Source organism: Erpetoichthys calabaricus, chromosome 11 (genome assembly GCF_900747795.2).
Source record: "Erpetoichthys calabaricus chromosome 11, fErpCal1.3, whole genome shotgun sequence".
NCBI lineage: Eukaryota > Metazoa > Chordata > Cladistia > Polypteriformes > Polypteridae > Erpetoichthys > Erpetoichthys calabaricus.
The window spans coordinates 67,063,871-67,079,721 of record NC_041404.2 but is presented as its reverse complement, the minus strand read 5'-3'; the positions used below and the strand labels follow the sequence as shown (position 1 = coordinate 67,079,721).

At 35.1% G+C, this 15,851-nt stretch overlaps 1 protein-coding gene across 3 annotated transcripts in view; it reads left to right on the top strand.

The window, feature by feature from the left end:
* The window catches only part of LOC114660520 (forkhead box protein P2-like), a 139,834-nt gene that overhangs the window by 8,010 nt on the left and 115,973 nt on the right, over window positions 1–15,851 (top strand). For 2 of the 3 annotated variants that reach the window (XM_051933506.1, XM_028813265.2), the window contains exon 3: window positions 9,189–9,458. The exons of the other annotated variant lie outside the window; for it this stretch is intronic. The gene's annotated coding sequence lies outside the window, so the exon portion shown is untranslated. The remainder of the gene's footprint in view (window positions 1–9,188; window positions 9,459–15,851) is intronic. 3 annotated transcript variants of the gene reach the window in all.

Genomic DNA, 15,851 nt, shown 5'->3' with positions numbered 1-15,851 from the left:
GAATAAGGCTGTAACATAACAAAATGTGGAAAAAGTGATGCGCTGTGAATACTTTCCGGATGTACTGTACCATATGTGGCACATAAATTGTCCACAAAAATTGCATATAAGTGTATACATAGCAGTACCATTAGTGTTAACATAATTTTGACTTACCCTGTGTATAAATATTAGTGGTAAATCAGTCCCGACACTGACAGGCACCATGACACAAGTCCAAAGTCACACGCTTTTATTTCTTGTTTTTTTTCCTTTTCACAGCACACAATGCCCACAATTCTCCTACAAGTAATGCTTAGTCCTTTTCTCTCCTTCTCTTTTCCTTTTCTCTCTCACTCTGTGTGTCTTTTCTTTTGTTGCCTCCAGTCCTCTCCTTGCAAGCTCTGTCCTTCACCTCCTGACTCCGGCTCTCAGAATGGAGTGAGGCGGCCTCTTTTATATTGCACCAGGAAGTGTTCCAGGTGCATTCCCATTAGCTTCCGGCAGCACTCCCAGGAGTGGTGGAAGTGCTGCATGGACACCTGGAAGTACTCCAGGTGTTTCCGGATCTCATTCTGGCAACACTTCCGAGTGTGGTGGAAGTGCTACCATCTAGGGCTCCACAATTGTGCAGGTGCCCCCTGGCGGAGGCCACGGCCTCAGCAGGCATGAGCTTCCAAGCAACAATCCCATGGCCCCGATGCAAACCAGGAGGGCTGCCCTCTCGTATCCTGGGGTAGGTATTGTCTCTCTCCCAGTCCTTCCATCCTCAAGGCATCCCGGCTAGGTGAAAGCCCCAGCCATCTGACACTATATATATGGCATTCGTATATATATATGGCATTCGTAGTCTGAATCACAATCTGATTATATGGCTATGTACTGTATATAGTGAAAGCCTTGGGTGTGTACCGCCGCCCTAACCTCAACACAGACAAGCACAGAGACACACAAACAACATGTGATTTATTTATTTCGTTGCCCTCCCAGGACAGAGAGAACAAATCACCACAATAATACAGCTCAGTCCTTCTCTTTCCTTGTCAGGTCGACACGACTCCTCCCCCGCAAGCTTTGTCCACCTTCCACCCAACTCTGGCTCCTCGAACGGAATAAGGCAGCCTCTTTTATAGTCCACCTGGAAGTGCTCCAGGTGCTCTGCGATCCTTTTTCGGCAACGCCCCCGGGTGTAGAGGAAATGCTGCATGGGCACCCGGAAATGCTCCAGGTGCACCTGGATCCTCTTCTATGTATACAGTATGTATGTATGTATGTATATATATATATATATATATATATATATATATATATATATATATATATATATATTCATTCATTGCATTCGTAGTCTGTGTCACAATCTGATTGTATGGGTGGTTACCTACCAGGTAACGCTTGTGGTTGGTCAGCAAGTCAGCTAACATCCGCCACGGTGCCCTCATTTCAGTTGCGAGAAGCAGATCATAGAATGGTTGAAATAGTTTACTGTCAAATAATGCAAAGAGTACGCGACACGTGTTTCGCCCTAATACTGGGCTCATCAGGCGTACACACTCACTGCGTTACCTGGTAGGTAACCACCCATACAATCAGATTGTGACACAGACTATGAATGCAATGAATGTAATTACCCCGATCTACATGCTGTCAAATGAATGAACCACATGCCGTGGTGCAACGTTAGAGGCTTTGCCGCTGACGTCCGAGGTTCAATTCCCCGAGAGGGGGGTGCAGTGAGTGTGTACACCTGATGAGCCCAGAATTAGGGCGAAACACGTGTCGCATACTCTTTGCATTATTTGACAGAAAACTATTTCAACCATATATATATATATATATACAGTGGTGTGAAAAACTATTTGCCCCCTTCTCGATTTCTTATTCTTTTGCATGTTTGTCACACAAAATGTTTCTGATCATCAAACACATTTAACCATTAGTCAAATATAACACAAGTAAACACAAAATGCAGTTTGTAAATGGAGGTTTTTATTATTTAGGGAGAAAAAAAAATCCAAACCTACATGGCCCTGTGTGAAAAAGTAATTGCCCCCTGAACCTAATAACTGGTTGGGCCACCCTTAGCAGCAATAACTGCAATCAAGCGTTTGCGATAACTTGCAATGAGTCTTTTACAGCGCTCTGGAGGAATTTTGGCCCACTCATCTTTGCAAAATTGTTGTAATTCAGCTTTATTTGAGGGTTTTCTAGCATGAACCGCCTTTTTAAGGTCATGCCATAGCATCTCAATTGGATTCAGGTCAGGACTTTGACTAGGCCACTCCAAAGTCTTCATTTTGTTTTTCTTCAGCCATTCAGAGGTGGATTTGCTGGTGTGTTTTGGGTCATTGTCCTGTTGCAGCACCCAAGATTGCTTCAGCTTGAGTTGACGAACAGATGGCCGGACATTCTCCTTCAGGATTTTTTGGTAGACAGTAGAATTCATGATTCCATCTATCACAGCAAGCCTTCCAGGTCCTGAAGCAGCAAAACAACCCCAGACCATCACACTACCACCACCATATTTTACTGTTGGTATGATGTTCTTTTTCTGAAATGCTGTGTTCCTTTTACACCAGATGTAACGGGACATTTGCCTTCCAAAAAGTTCAACTTTTGACTCATCAGTCCACAAGGTATTTTCCCAAAAGTCTTGGCAATCATTGAGATGTTTCTTAGCAAAATTGAGATGAGCCCTAATGTTCTTTTTGCTTAACAGTGGTTTGCGTCTTGGAAATCTGCCATGCAGGCCGTTTTTGCCCAGTCTCTTTCTTATGGTGGAGTCGTGAACACTGACCTTAATTGAGGCAAGTGAGGCCTGCAGTTCTTTAGACGTTGTCCTGGGGTCTTTTGTGACCTCTCGGATGAGTCGTCTCTGCGCTCTTGGGGTAATTTTGGTCGGCCGGCCACTCCTGGGAAGGTTCACCACTGTTCCATGTTTTTGCCATTTGTGGATAATGGCTCTCACTGTGGTTCGCTGGAGTCCCAAAGCTTTAGAAATGGCTTTATAACCTTTACCAGACTGATAGATCTCAATTACTTCTGTTCTCATTTGTTCCTGAATTTCTTTGGATCTTGGCATGATGTCTAGCTTTTGAGGTGCTTTTGGTCTACTTCTCTGTGTCAGGCAGCTCCTATTTAAGTGATTTTTTGATTGAAACAGGTGTGGCAGTAATCAGGCCTGGGGGTGGCTACGGAAATTGAACTCAGATGTGATACACCACAGTTAGGTTATTTTTTAACAAGGGGGCAATTACTTTTTCACACAGGGCCATGTAGGTTTGGATTTTTTTTTCTCCCTAAATAATAAACACCATCATTTAAAAACTGCACTTTGTGTTTACTTGTGTTATATTTGACTAATGGTTAAATGTGTTTGATGATCAGAAACATTTTGTGTGACAAACATGCAAAAGAATAAGAAATCAGGAAGGGGGCAAATAGTTTTTCACACCACTGTATATATATATATATTTATATATACAGTATATATATATATAGTAGCTGTGTAAGCCTGTGCTGTCAAAAGTGCGGGATCCTAAAAACTATTAAAATCGTCAGAAAAAAAAATTGAAATGTAGAAATGTCCGGTAATTGAAAGGAACTACTCTGGGCATCTCTCTCCTAGGAGGTTTCATTTTGCTGACATTCTTGCATTGCTTGTGCATTAGCAACTAAGTAAGTTTGTCTTTCTTTGGAGGTTTCGTTTTGCCAATGTGCTTGCCTCGCTTGTGTATTAGCAGCAGGAGGAAAAGTAAAAGGATACCATTTTGCCGATGTGCTTGCCACGCTTCTGTATTAGCAGCTAAGCAAGTGACTCATTCTTTGGAGGTTTCGTTTTGCAGATGTGCTGGCCTTGCTTGTGTATTAGTGGCTAAGATAGTTTCTGTTTCCTCGGAGGTGGAGCCCTTACCCCTACTCCACCTCTCACTTCCGGGCCGGACAGACAGACACACACACTTCCACATGTAAACGTTTATATATAAGATACACACATTGTATTTTACTGTATATATATATATTTAGTGATAAACAAGACTGAAACTGTCAAAGAGTTGGGGCACCTTTGGCGAACCCCATATAATTGGATGTTCTGAAGTTCTTTTCAGAAAAAGAAAACACCTTGTGATGTGTGGGTCACAGACTTCCACAAGGGAGAGAAGGAGGTGAGTCCATTGGTTCCTGAGAAAATCAGCTTTATTGTAGTGAAGACAGGAACAGTCTCAGCATATATTCAAACTAGAGCAGTCACTGCAAACAAAATCACAGCAAGTAAGCAGTGATATTTTCAACCGCCCTGCATTAGCTCCCTTCTTCAAATTAGAAGAACAGATAGCCTTCCTTGACAGGTAGGTTCAGTGGCTGAGGGTCAACGGCTGGAGCAGGCTAATTCTGGAGAGAGAGAAGACAGAAAAGAGAGCAAGGCCAGGTCAGTGGTGGTTTTAAATGGTCCCTGCATCAATCATCGGGCGACAGACTTGTTGTGCAGTGAGCCTGTGAACTTGCAGTTGAACTGGTAGAGGACAACCACCCCTGCCTGTTTTAACAGAGTTTCAGATCAGTTGGGGGTTTGTTGAGCGCTGTTTTGGGGGTGCCAGTGTCACAGTATGTAAGTGCAAAAATGTCTTCTCAGACCTGAGTCTCATTTGATTGGCCAAGATGCCTGTTCTTCTGGTCATATGTCAGTCAGGCAGGAAGGGGCAGGTCCAGATGAACAGAAACCGGAAGTAATATTGGTGAAGGAGAGCCATCAATCTTTCACTCTGCCGAGGGAGGAAAAGAAAGAACGTTATCACACAGTGCCAATCCCTGGACAGGATCACCACCACCAAAGCCTTTAAACTGTCTCCTTTGCACATGCACATAACTATATATATATATATACATACAGACACATAAGGACCTGGGACACCCATAGGCAAATCCCATATAATTATGATGAAAATAAACATGGTTTACAAATGGCGTTGAGAAAAAAAAAGACTTTTCAGATACAAGATGGTGGATTTAAGGACCACCGGAAGGAAGAGGCGGATCCAAGTGGATGGACACTGGAAGTAACATCATTGGTGTTAAAGCCATAAATCTTCTAGTCTGCAGAGGGAGGAAGAGAAAAGACATTCATATACAGCGCCAACCTGTTGAGCAGCAGTGAATTACCATCAACAGAGCCAATAAGCCATCCCCTATGCGCACGTGCATGACAAAATATATATACTGTATATCTCATAACTTTTAAAATACTGTATGTGTATTTTTATAATCATTAATTACTTTATTGCTGAATAAACTAATTGTTTGTTTTTTAAACTGCCATTTATGATATATACGCTTTGTAATTAAATTAATTAAAGACTTGTTATCACTTTATTATTTTCTAAACAATAGATTCTGATTGGAGTATCACAGTATTGTTTTAATGCATACCATTTTGAGATTCTTAATTTATTTGTATGCATTAAGAAAATGAAAACGTTACATTTTATGGATATAGTGCAAAAATATAAAATATCATGATACACACTCAGTTTACATTACTACTTTCCAGTTAACCACTGTAATGTTTAATTAGCATTAAAAAGGCATGGTAAAATGATTTGTTAATAAATAGAAAAAAAATAATCTGCACAATGCCAAGACTTCAGCAATTCTTTAAGTCAACGATATTTTTGATAGGTCATGAAATGTACTAGTCTGGAACGATAAAAAGAGAAGAAAGTAATTGAAGGTACAATTACTGACGTTTATTACATTTTATAGTTTCTATATGTGAACAGACAGCCCAATAAACAAGAATAAATGCAACCTAGGTACAGAAATTTCCTTAAGCTAAAATACGATAAATACAACTGTTTTTAAAATTGCACATTTCAAACTGAGAAATTATCACAAAATACTTGGCAATACAATTCAAATAATTTGTTTCTTAATATACAGTACTATACCATTCTAAGCCTACTCAATCCTGAGCAGGTTTGAGCGGTGCTGGAGCCTATCCTAGCAAACATAGGGTTCAAGGCAGGAACAATTCCCTGAACAGGGTGCTAGTATATCGCAGGGTGAACACATTCATACTCATAACATGCACACTAGGGTCAACTATGTGTCTGCAATCCACTTAACCTGCATATCATAGTTTTTAAAACCTCTGAACATATTTCAGAATCAAAGGAATGAACAACTACTCCAAGCTGCAATGTGTACACTACTGAAACCAACCACAAGTGTGACACCTATCGATCATAGGCCACATTTCTGGGCGCAATTGTATTCATTCGTCCTGGACAGATGTTCCTTCAGGGAAGCCCACAAAAATACAGAGGAAGAAATGAAAATTTTAGGATTTTCTCTTATTGCTAAACTAGTTGTTTTCTGCTTACTGTTACCGGGTGCAGAATCTTTCTAAACCGTAACCAGCTACTCATGTCAGAAAGTTGGACCAAGAAGTCACTCAAGCATGGTTACACCTGGAAAATTTCGAGTTGACATTTACCATGTCTTTGAAATGTGGAAGTATATGCCAAATCCATGAAAGATTTACTCCAAGGAGTAAGTGTTGTCTGCTAGACCACCATGTAAAAACCTTAAAAAAATAAAAAATGAATTCTAATTATTCTTACTACAACTTAACAACCAATATGATTTACAATTATTAAGTATATATTACAGTTAAAAAACATGCAACTAAAAAAATCTAATGTATTCAATATCATGGACATGTTAAGAATACAAAGAAGACCTTTAAATACATTATCTGTAGAAGGCATGAAAAAATAAGTCCCTCATACTTTCACCCATTTCTCTATCCATCAATGTTCTACCCCCACTTTGTACACTACCTGGTAAGAAGAAACTGGAGTCTAATCTTCCAGAAGCTTACAGGTTATTCAAACAAACAAGAACACTGATTCATACCTAGTGACCTTACATGCACATTTTTTCAAATAGATAGATAGATAGATAGATAGATAGATAGATAGATAGATAGATAGATAGATAGATAGATAGATAGATAGATAGATAGACAGATAGATAGATAGATACATAAACTTTATTAATCCCAAGGGGAAACTCACAATGTAGGAAAATAAAAAAGAGTACCCACTTAAAACAAACAAATAAATAAATAAATAACCCAGAAACAGAGATATGCTACACTACTCAGTATTAATGATATGATTTCAAGAAATACAAGAAAGCCACTTTGGTGCAAAATAAAACACTCAGAAATGTTATTTCTACTTGCTCTGTTTCTCCAAACAGCAAATTACATTTAAAGAATGCAGACATGGTTAAGAGGTTTAGTTGTTATTTACCAAATAACAGAGTGAGGAAGATACATGATCTAAGCGACCTAGACCATGGTATGATTTTTTGTACCAGACATGATGGTTCCAGTGTTTCAGAAACATGGCTATTTGAATATAAGCACTATAGGCTGCTGAGAATTTCGATTTAAACAAAAAACATTCAGGAGGCAGCCATTCTGTGTGGGAAAACACCTTGTCAATGAAAGGGGTCAGAGAAAGGTCAAACATATTCGAGTTAGAGTTATTAACTACAATAGTGTGCCAAAGACCATCTCTGAATACACAATCCTACAATCCCTGAAGTGGATTGACTACAACACTGGATTCTACTGTTGCCAGTGAAGAAAAGGAAAATGAGGCTACAGTGGGCACATAATTACCAAAAACTGGCCAAAAATGAACCCTGGCCGGTCAAGTCTAGATTTCTGCTGCACAATGTGGATATTGTTGTTAGCATTCAACATAAACAGCAAGAGTACAGTACATGGATCCTTTCTGCCTTGTGACAATAATATAGCCTGGCAGTTCTAGTATAATTGTATGGGGAAAGTTCTCTTCATACCTATCAGGCCTCATATTACATAATTTCAAGACAAAATCACACACAAATACACACAGACACATATGAATATACATACATGATTACTAATCAACTTAAACTGACTGTCTCTGGAATGAGGCATGTGAAAAATACAAATATATTGAGGAAAACCCCATAAGCAAAATGGGTAAACCTGAAACAGACAGTAACCAGTATAGTCTGATGGGGCTGTATGGTAGTAGTGCTAAAGAATATGTTATTATGGTGTCCATTAATAAAAAATATTAATAAATGTAAATCAGATATTGAATTTAAAAAGGGATGTCTCAACGCTTATTATTAAAGTTATTACTGCTGACTCAGAATTCAAATATAAACCATGTTTTCTCACTGACAGGAAGTGATAACAAAACTTATTAATTATTAAGACAGATAATATCATAATTAAAGGCAGATCTGCTTAGTACATTCAACCACATCCAACCAGTTCAACTACACATTAAAAAATACTGTTAGCATCCATAAACCTTCAGAAAATCTCTTTATTTGAAAGGTCAAGTTCTGCAGCTTCTTCTTTCAAATGGTTTAACATAAGAAAGTTGCAAATGAAATGATTGAAAACAAGCATTTACAGTAGAACTATTTTAGCAGATGGGCAAATTTCATCTCTGACAATGCTTTGTGAACATCCATCCAGAAAAAAACTGTCCTGGAATGCAAAAATTGTGACAGCACCAGGAGATGATGTGATGTAATGGTTGTAAGATTTAGCGTTTCTGATACATGTGATAAGTGCTAAACTCAAAACAAAATCAGGGAAATTTTTACTTATATATCGATTCAGGCAGTGCAGGCATTTTAATTTAACAATTAACCACTTGCTGAGGCAGCATGCAGCAGGTATTCAGCAATGAAGATCTCAAGGTTTATAGGGTCATTACTATCACATGTACAACAAACAGTGAAATTCTCCATTGTATATACTAATCAACATGTAACACATTGCCACTCAGTTTGGGCTTGGTTCAGGCTTATGCAAAAAAGCTGCAATCTAAATCTTGAGAAATACTACTGTGACATTTGTTCAACAAACAAGTACAGAAATGGGAGCTATAGAGGAAATGTAATGTGTATCAATTTCCATTAAAATATTGATGTGTTTATATTTTTTTAAATAAACACAGTAAATTTAAGGACCATAACATAAATACTGTATATACACATATATATATATATACATATATAACAGAAAGAGAAAAACTATAATGCGAAATCATATATATTATAATTTTGATGACATTTAAACATTTATAAGATAAGAAAGTTGACTTAAAAAATAGATTCTGTGTTTGTTTCAGAGAAAAGAGAAACCATTCTTTGAAGTTTCCATCTCACCACAGCGTGTGAAACCTGCTCTTCGATTTCAACAGAGAGCAACAGAGAGGGGGAGAGAGAGAGAGAGAAAGAAAAAGATAGAGAAAGACAGACAGATGAAGAACCTGGAGGTGTGGTAAGAAAGAAGATCCTGCTCTTTGGCCTTCTTGCTATAAGGACCTGGCTCTCTTCCATCATTGCTGGTTATCTCTGGGGGAAAGAAAACATTACTGGAAAGTGAAAGATTGCCTTTGGTAAGTACGTAAAGTCTGAGCTAAGTGAACGTGTTAGTTGGAGAGGGTGTTATGTAAGGTAATGGGAAAAACAATATATTTTGAACCAAAGGGTACTCCAAAAATATAGCAGGCCTTCTTAATATTCAGACAGGAAGAAAATGCTTTGAGCTGTCTCAAGCAACTCATTTGTCATTGCACAAGCATTGTGATTTTTCCTTGGCAATAAAATGTGTAAGCACAGAAGCACAATGCAATTTATGACCCTTTCGCATATATGCTATATAACATAATTGGAGAGTAACATTACCAACTATTTTTTGTGTATACAAAAAATTTTCTGTTTAAAAAAGTTTTAAAAAGTTTCTCTTTAGAAAGCTGTAATGCAGAGGGGTACATATTTTTCTTGGTAAAGCTTTTAGTTAAAAAGAGTCAAGATTTCTCAACTACTTCTCTACAAGTGCTTGCATTACCTTGCATTAAATGACAGTTTGTTCAAAAATGGGTCAAGTAGCATCCTTTCAAGAAAGTCACTACAGAAATGTCTTTTATTGCTCCTCTTAAGAATATTTTGTTTTGATTATCAATGAGTACAAAGATACATGGATATGGAAGCACTTGATATTTCTATTGTACTAATCATTTACTTTCTTGTAATCAGATGTTTTGAATACCATGACACAGAAGTTCTTTCAAACTATTCTTATGTTTGACAACCTTATCAGAACCAACAACACACCTTACTATAATAAATGTCAATCTTTTAAATGTGATTTACAGTACCTAATGTACATTTATTTTCTGTAGAACACAGTTGTCCTCTACATAAAATGTAGAGTAAGGTAACCAGCTGAGGCTAACTCGCTGTACATCACATAACCTTGATTTTTTTAACACCACTCCCTAATATTAGATTCATATTCTGGAACAAAAATTATATTAATAACACTAAAATATTTCTGCTTATGGGTCACTTGACGCTTTCTCAAAGTAAAGTAATGGCTAACCAATTTTTACATTCAGTTTGTTACCTACAATAACTAATGTTTTTAACTTCACCAAGGTGATAAAACAGGCAGACAAACAGACTTTCCTTTTATAAGTCCTTTCTATAGCAATCAGAATTCCAAGTCACTCCACAAGTACATATAAACAATACTACTATTTGCATATACATTTAGTAACAGGAGCAAAATACCATAAGTGACTGGGTCAGAGTCGCATACGTTAAAAGCTACTGGCAACCTTCTGATTTAAAGTCCAGTTCTGTAATTTGTAGCTGTTAAAAACAATTTTTGATTTGAGCAATTCATGAAATTGTATGATTCATTTTCTTAAATTATAGTAAAGCTGCAGACTGCTTAGTGATAGCTTCCCAGGGCAAGGAAAACAAGTAGGCCTATGCATAAGTCGTGGTTTCCAAAAAATCTAGAGCAAGCTCTGTATCAAATGAAGATGCATTTAGATATTTTATCTGTGACTGAGAAACTGATAGAAATCAGAGATTAATTCAAAACTTTTTTCTAGTGACTCAAAAGCAACAAGTGAGGTTTACTCTATTATTCTTAAAAATTATCAACAAAGTAGACTACCAGGGTATGGGTTTTTGTGAGCGTTCTGAATATAAATGAATACCAAGCTTTATCTCCGCCATCCACCAATATCAAGGAAATTTTAGAAATGTGTGACTTAAATTGTGAGATTTAACTCTATTCTAATATTCTTAAAAACTGTTAACAAAGAAGACTGCCAGGGTATACGGTCTTTGTGAGCAATCTGGATCTAAATGAATACCAAGCTTCATCTCTGTCATTCACCAATATCCAGAATATTTTAAAAATGAGTCATTCAATTTTTAAACGGTGCTTTGATAACTCTCTGAATGTATGGGTGAAGAAAAGGAAAGGGATGATTACAAACATTACAATGCAAAAGCAAATCAAAAATATTTGGTAATGCACACTGACTATAGTTAAGACATTACAACAAAGGCTGTTTTTCTTAATCAAATGAATGTCTTTTCTGTTTACTCTTGCATAGCATAAGATAATACCATCCAAATTTCGTAATTCCATTGACCGCCTTGGGGGCTGGAATCTATCCTAGCAGCATCACAAGGCAGGAATACTGTTGTAGTTTATAAATGTTCTATACATCTGTTTAGTTTTGTCTTTATTAACTGGTCTGATCTGTGGTATTGGAAACATAAATGGAGAAGGTAATGTTGAACTGCAAGTGCAACACATGATTTAAGCATTGAGCAAAGTTATTGGGGTTTATCAAACAACTTTGAAAGACCTACAGTATATGCATAACTTGACTTAAAGTTTGATGAAATCCTTAATGTCCCCATTCATTATCTTTAATCCTAATTTCATTTTAATAGTTTGCCAAGTGACAGAAACCTGAGATACTGAACATGAAAGTTTTTAAAGAGATCATTTGCAACTAGGCTTATTAATAAGAAAAAATGTAACATGAAGTAAAATCAATTCCTGCACATATGCTCAGTCAGAAATAAGGAAAAGCTACCAAACAGATAATGATGGCAAATTTTTCATTATTTTTTTAATTAGCACAATTGACAAAGTGTCCCTAATATTGTCTGCCTATATTTGAAATTTTTGTATTTGCACTTTCTTGATGAACCTTCATTTGCCATCTAGTAAGCAAAAGAAATATTTAGTTTCTGCTGCCTAAAGATCTCGAATAAAATTTTATGTGTGTTATACAGGTCACCATGGCACTCTTCTTTCATCCACAGTTCCTTTAACTACTTCACATTAGAGTTTGTTATATTTTATGTTAAAGGGTGAGTGCTGTAAAGTTTACCTATTTTATTAAAAATGCAGCAATTTCTAAAAAAGGCCATTATGAAAATGCAGACATATGAGGTGACAAAACCATATACTATAGGTTAAGAGTACATTACAAAACTATACACTGTTGATGTGCTTTCAGTTTTCAGAAATTAGTTTTTTGTAAATACAGTAAATATTAGTGTTTACTGCTCTGAAGGCCTTTTCTGACAGTATCACATATTCAAATCATTACATACAATGAAGAGTGGTTAATAGTAAAGTCATTTTTGTGTGGGTGTGTGTGAGTTTTAGTTTAATAGTTAGCTTAATCATATCCTATGTAATAAAGCTTTTTACAGTATTTTGGAGTCTGTTCTGTATGAACAATTGAATAAAATAAGCTTTAGAAATAACATAAATAGATTCCAACTGTTTTTAATTTAGTCTTAGTTGTTTTAACAAGTTCTCTTAAAGAGGCAACATCTTTTGAATGTATGTGGGCCACCTTGCATTACTTAAAGTCTTTAATTTTAATTTATATTATACTTTTAATTTTTGAGGCCACTTATCTTTTATAGCACCAATGTGCAAGTATTTCCTTATTTACAGTATAAGCCTGTTTTTCATATAAATATCAACATTCCATCAGGAATCCCTTTCATTGAATTATGAAGAGAAATCATTGTCTGATATATTTTTGGAAATCCATGTTTAAACAAAAGTACCATTACACTGTGCAACAAATGACAACTAGAGTTTTGTTTCAGATAAAGAAATAAAAAAAATGTATATACTGATACACTGAGAGATATTTGAATAGTTTTTGATAATATACACTAGGCTTTTTTTTGCTTTTGTTTCTTGCAAATTATGTTAGGGTGCTAATTTTCTGATATTGCCCATTTGCCCTTCCAAAAACATACACTTACATACACTGTGTTTTTGGGAGGATAAATGAACAAAATCTAGGTAAAGCAGTAGAGTAACAGCAAAACTGTAATACTGGTTGGAAAAATCATTTTGTGGAAAAATAATATCAAATCCAAATACTGTAGTTCAACCAATTAGTGTAAATGTTGTATACAGCACGTTACCTTACACAGTGGCCAACATTAAAACATTACAAAGCAAATCAATGCAATATGATATTGTAGCTGTGGAAAAATACATTTACAAAACACATGGAAAGATGACATCAGTATACCTGTTTAAAGTATGCAATGAGTATAATACGTAGTATGAAAATGAACTGTAGTAAATAAAACACGCAAAGGCACCTTTGAATTGATGTTACGTTATTGGTCAAAGTAAATGTGAAAACTAGATAATACAAAATAATCAAAGTTCATTATAAATTAACTTCATACTATACTTAATTCTCCATTTAAACAAATCTATAGATATTTACTTTACATACTGTCTTTGAAAAACAAATCATTGTATACTTAGCAAGAAAATTGAAAAGTTAATTGTAAATTGAAAGCTAAATTGCTTACTGCACTCCAAAAGCTCACTTTATAAGATCACCCTCCTAATCTGTTAAGAGACATTACACAATGTTCAGGCAATGTGGAACATGTTACAAGCACCTCAATACTTCTTATAACTTTTACCTGATAAAACTGGATAGAGGTGTATTTCGTAATGCAATTAACTTATGTGCAAATGGTTTTAAGTTTATTCAATAGGCAGCCTGACATTAGTGTGATAGTCTAATATAACAAAACTCTGTAATAATTATAAGGTAGGATGAAAACAATTGTTTGACTGTAAGTAACAGTTAATCACTGAAAGTTGAAATTGCACATTTTGTAAATTATAGCAATTTCTTTATAAGATACTGCAGAGAGACAGACAGATAGATAGATAGATAGATAGATAGATAGATAGATAGATAGATAGATAGATAGATAGGATACTTTTTTAATGCCAGGAGAAATTGCAGAATTTACAGTATACCAAAAATTAAATACAGCTATTGTTAAAAATAAATACATGCATAAAATAAAATTTATTGTTAAAATGAACAGAATATATAAATAAGTAATAATCTAAATAATTGTTTATTTTACTCATATCTTTTAATACAAACAATATTGCAAAAAAGTGTGAGCATCAAATTTAAAAAGTACACTTTATGCCATCCAATCAAAGCTTGACAAACCCAATCCTAAATGCCTAAGTTGGTATATAATTTTAAATCAAAGGAAGTATATTTTAATTAAATATTTAGATTACTTCAAATTTGAAAGTTACAATATCTATTTGTCTAAGTTTGTTCCACCATTATAAAATACTGTAGCTGGTTTGAAAAACATTAAGGGAATTTATTTATTTACTAGTAAAATAGCAATATGATCTCAAAGCGATTATTTTTACATTCAAATTGTAAGAAATGATTCTTAAATGTTTCTATAAATGTGTCATGTCTGACACTGTGTTTCGATTTAAGTATACCAGAAACTGCATATGTGATGTCCTTAAGGAGGCAGGCAGATTGGCAGACAGAAAGATGATCATTTGCGATCAAATGGTATTAATATGCAGGTCTGTATTTGTAGATTAGCATCAACATACTGCAGAGCATCAGTCCCACTATTCAGAGATAGCTGTGTAATGAATGCTTATTTAAAGCTCAGCTCTGTTAACATACACATATTTTGCTTAATATACACTGTATAACATGTTTTTGCAATATCAAAATACATTTCAAAATATTATGTTGCGCATAACCTTATGCCTCTATTTCAACTTAATATTAACTTTTTCCTGTTAACTACTTTTTCTTTTTATCATATTTTTAATCAGTTCATAACTAAATTGCTTTTAAATTATACAGTTAAACTCAATTTGAAGATGAGCACAAGTACACATTAACACATACACTGTAATTATTTTTTCCATTGTAGAATTGTTATGTGTAGCTTTAACTCAGTAAAAAAAAAAATGCCATCCCTATAAAATCATGGAATTTAAAAGGCTACTTAAATTAAGTGTGACAAAAAAAGTTATGTAAGACACATTTTTCAAACTCTGAATTCAGACACAGAACAAAACAAAGATTAACTAAGAAATTATTTTCATTTAGGTCAGGAAATTACCTTTACTTTAGAAATAATTTGACTGAAATTAGCAAGTATAATTTTCTCCCAGATCCGACGCTGACAAACTACAGAATACTGAAGAACAGTATCTAAAATGTTCAGGTTAATTCTGTCTAAAAGCAGGCCTGAACATCACTGTACTGTATTAAAATATGTTAGGCACTTCATCAAAAAAAGAGAGAAAGAAATACAAAGTGCAAATTTATATTTTTACTAAATGACAAACGTATTAAATAACTGAGAATGAAATGATGTTCAGCTTTCAAATGTGCTACTAAAAAAAAGAAATATTAAATGACAATATAATTTAACTCATACATACATGAATAAATAAACAATTGAATACTTAACTAAACTTTAAAACAGACTAAACTAGTCAACTAAAGTTTAAAATAGAGTTTGAAAACAGACCCAGATATATAGTTGTGTTTAGTTAACCAATTACTAGCCTAACACTAAATATTACAGTTTTAAATATTTGAATAATTTTAAACATCAAATCAACATTA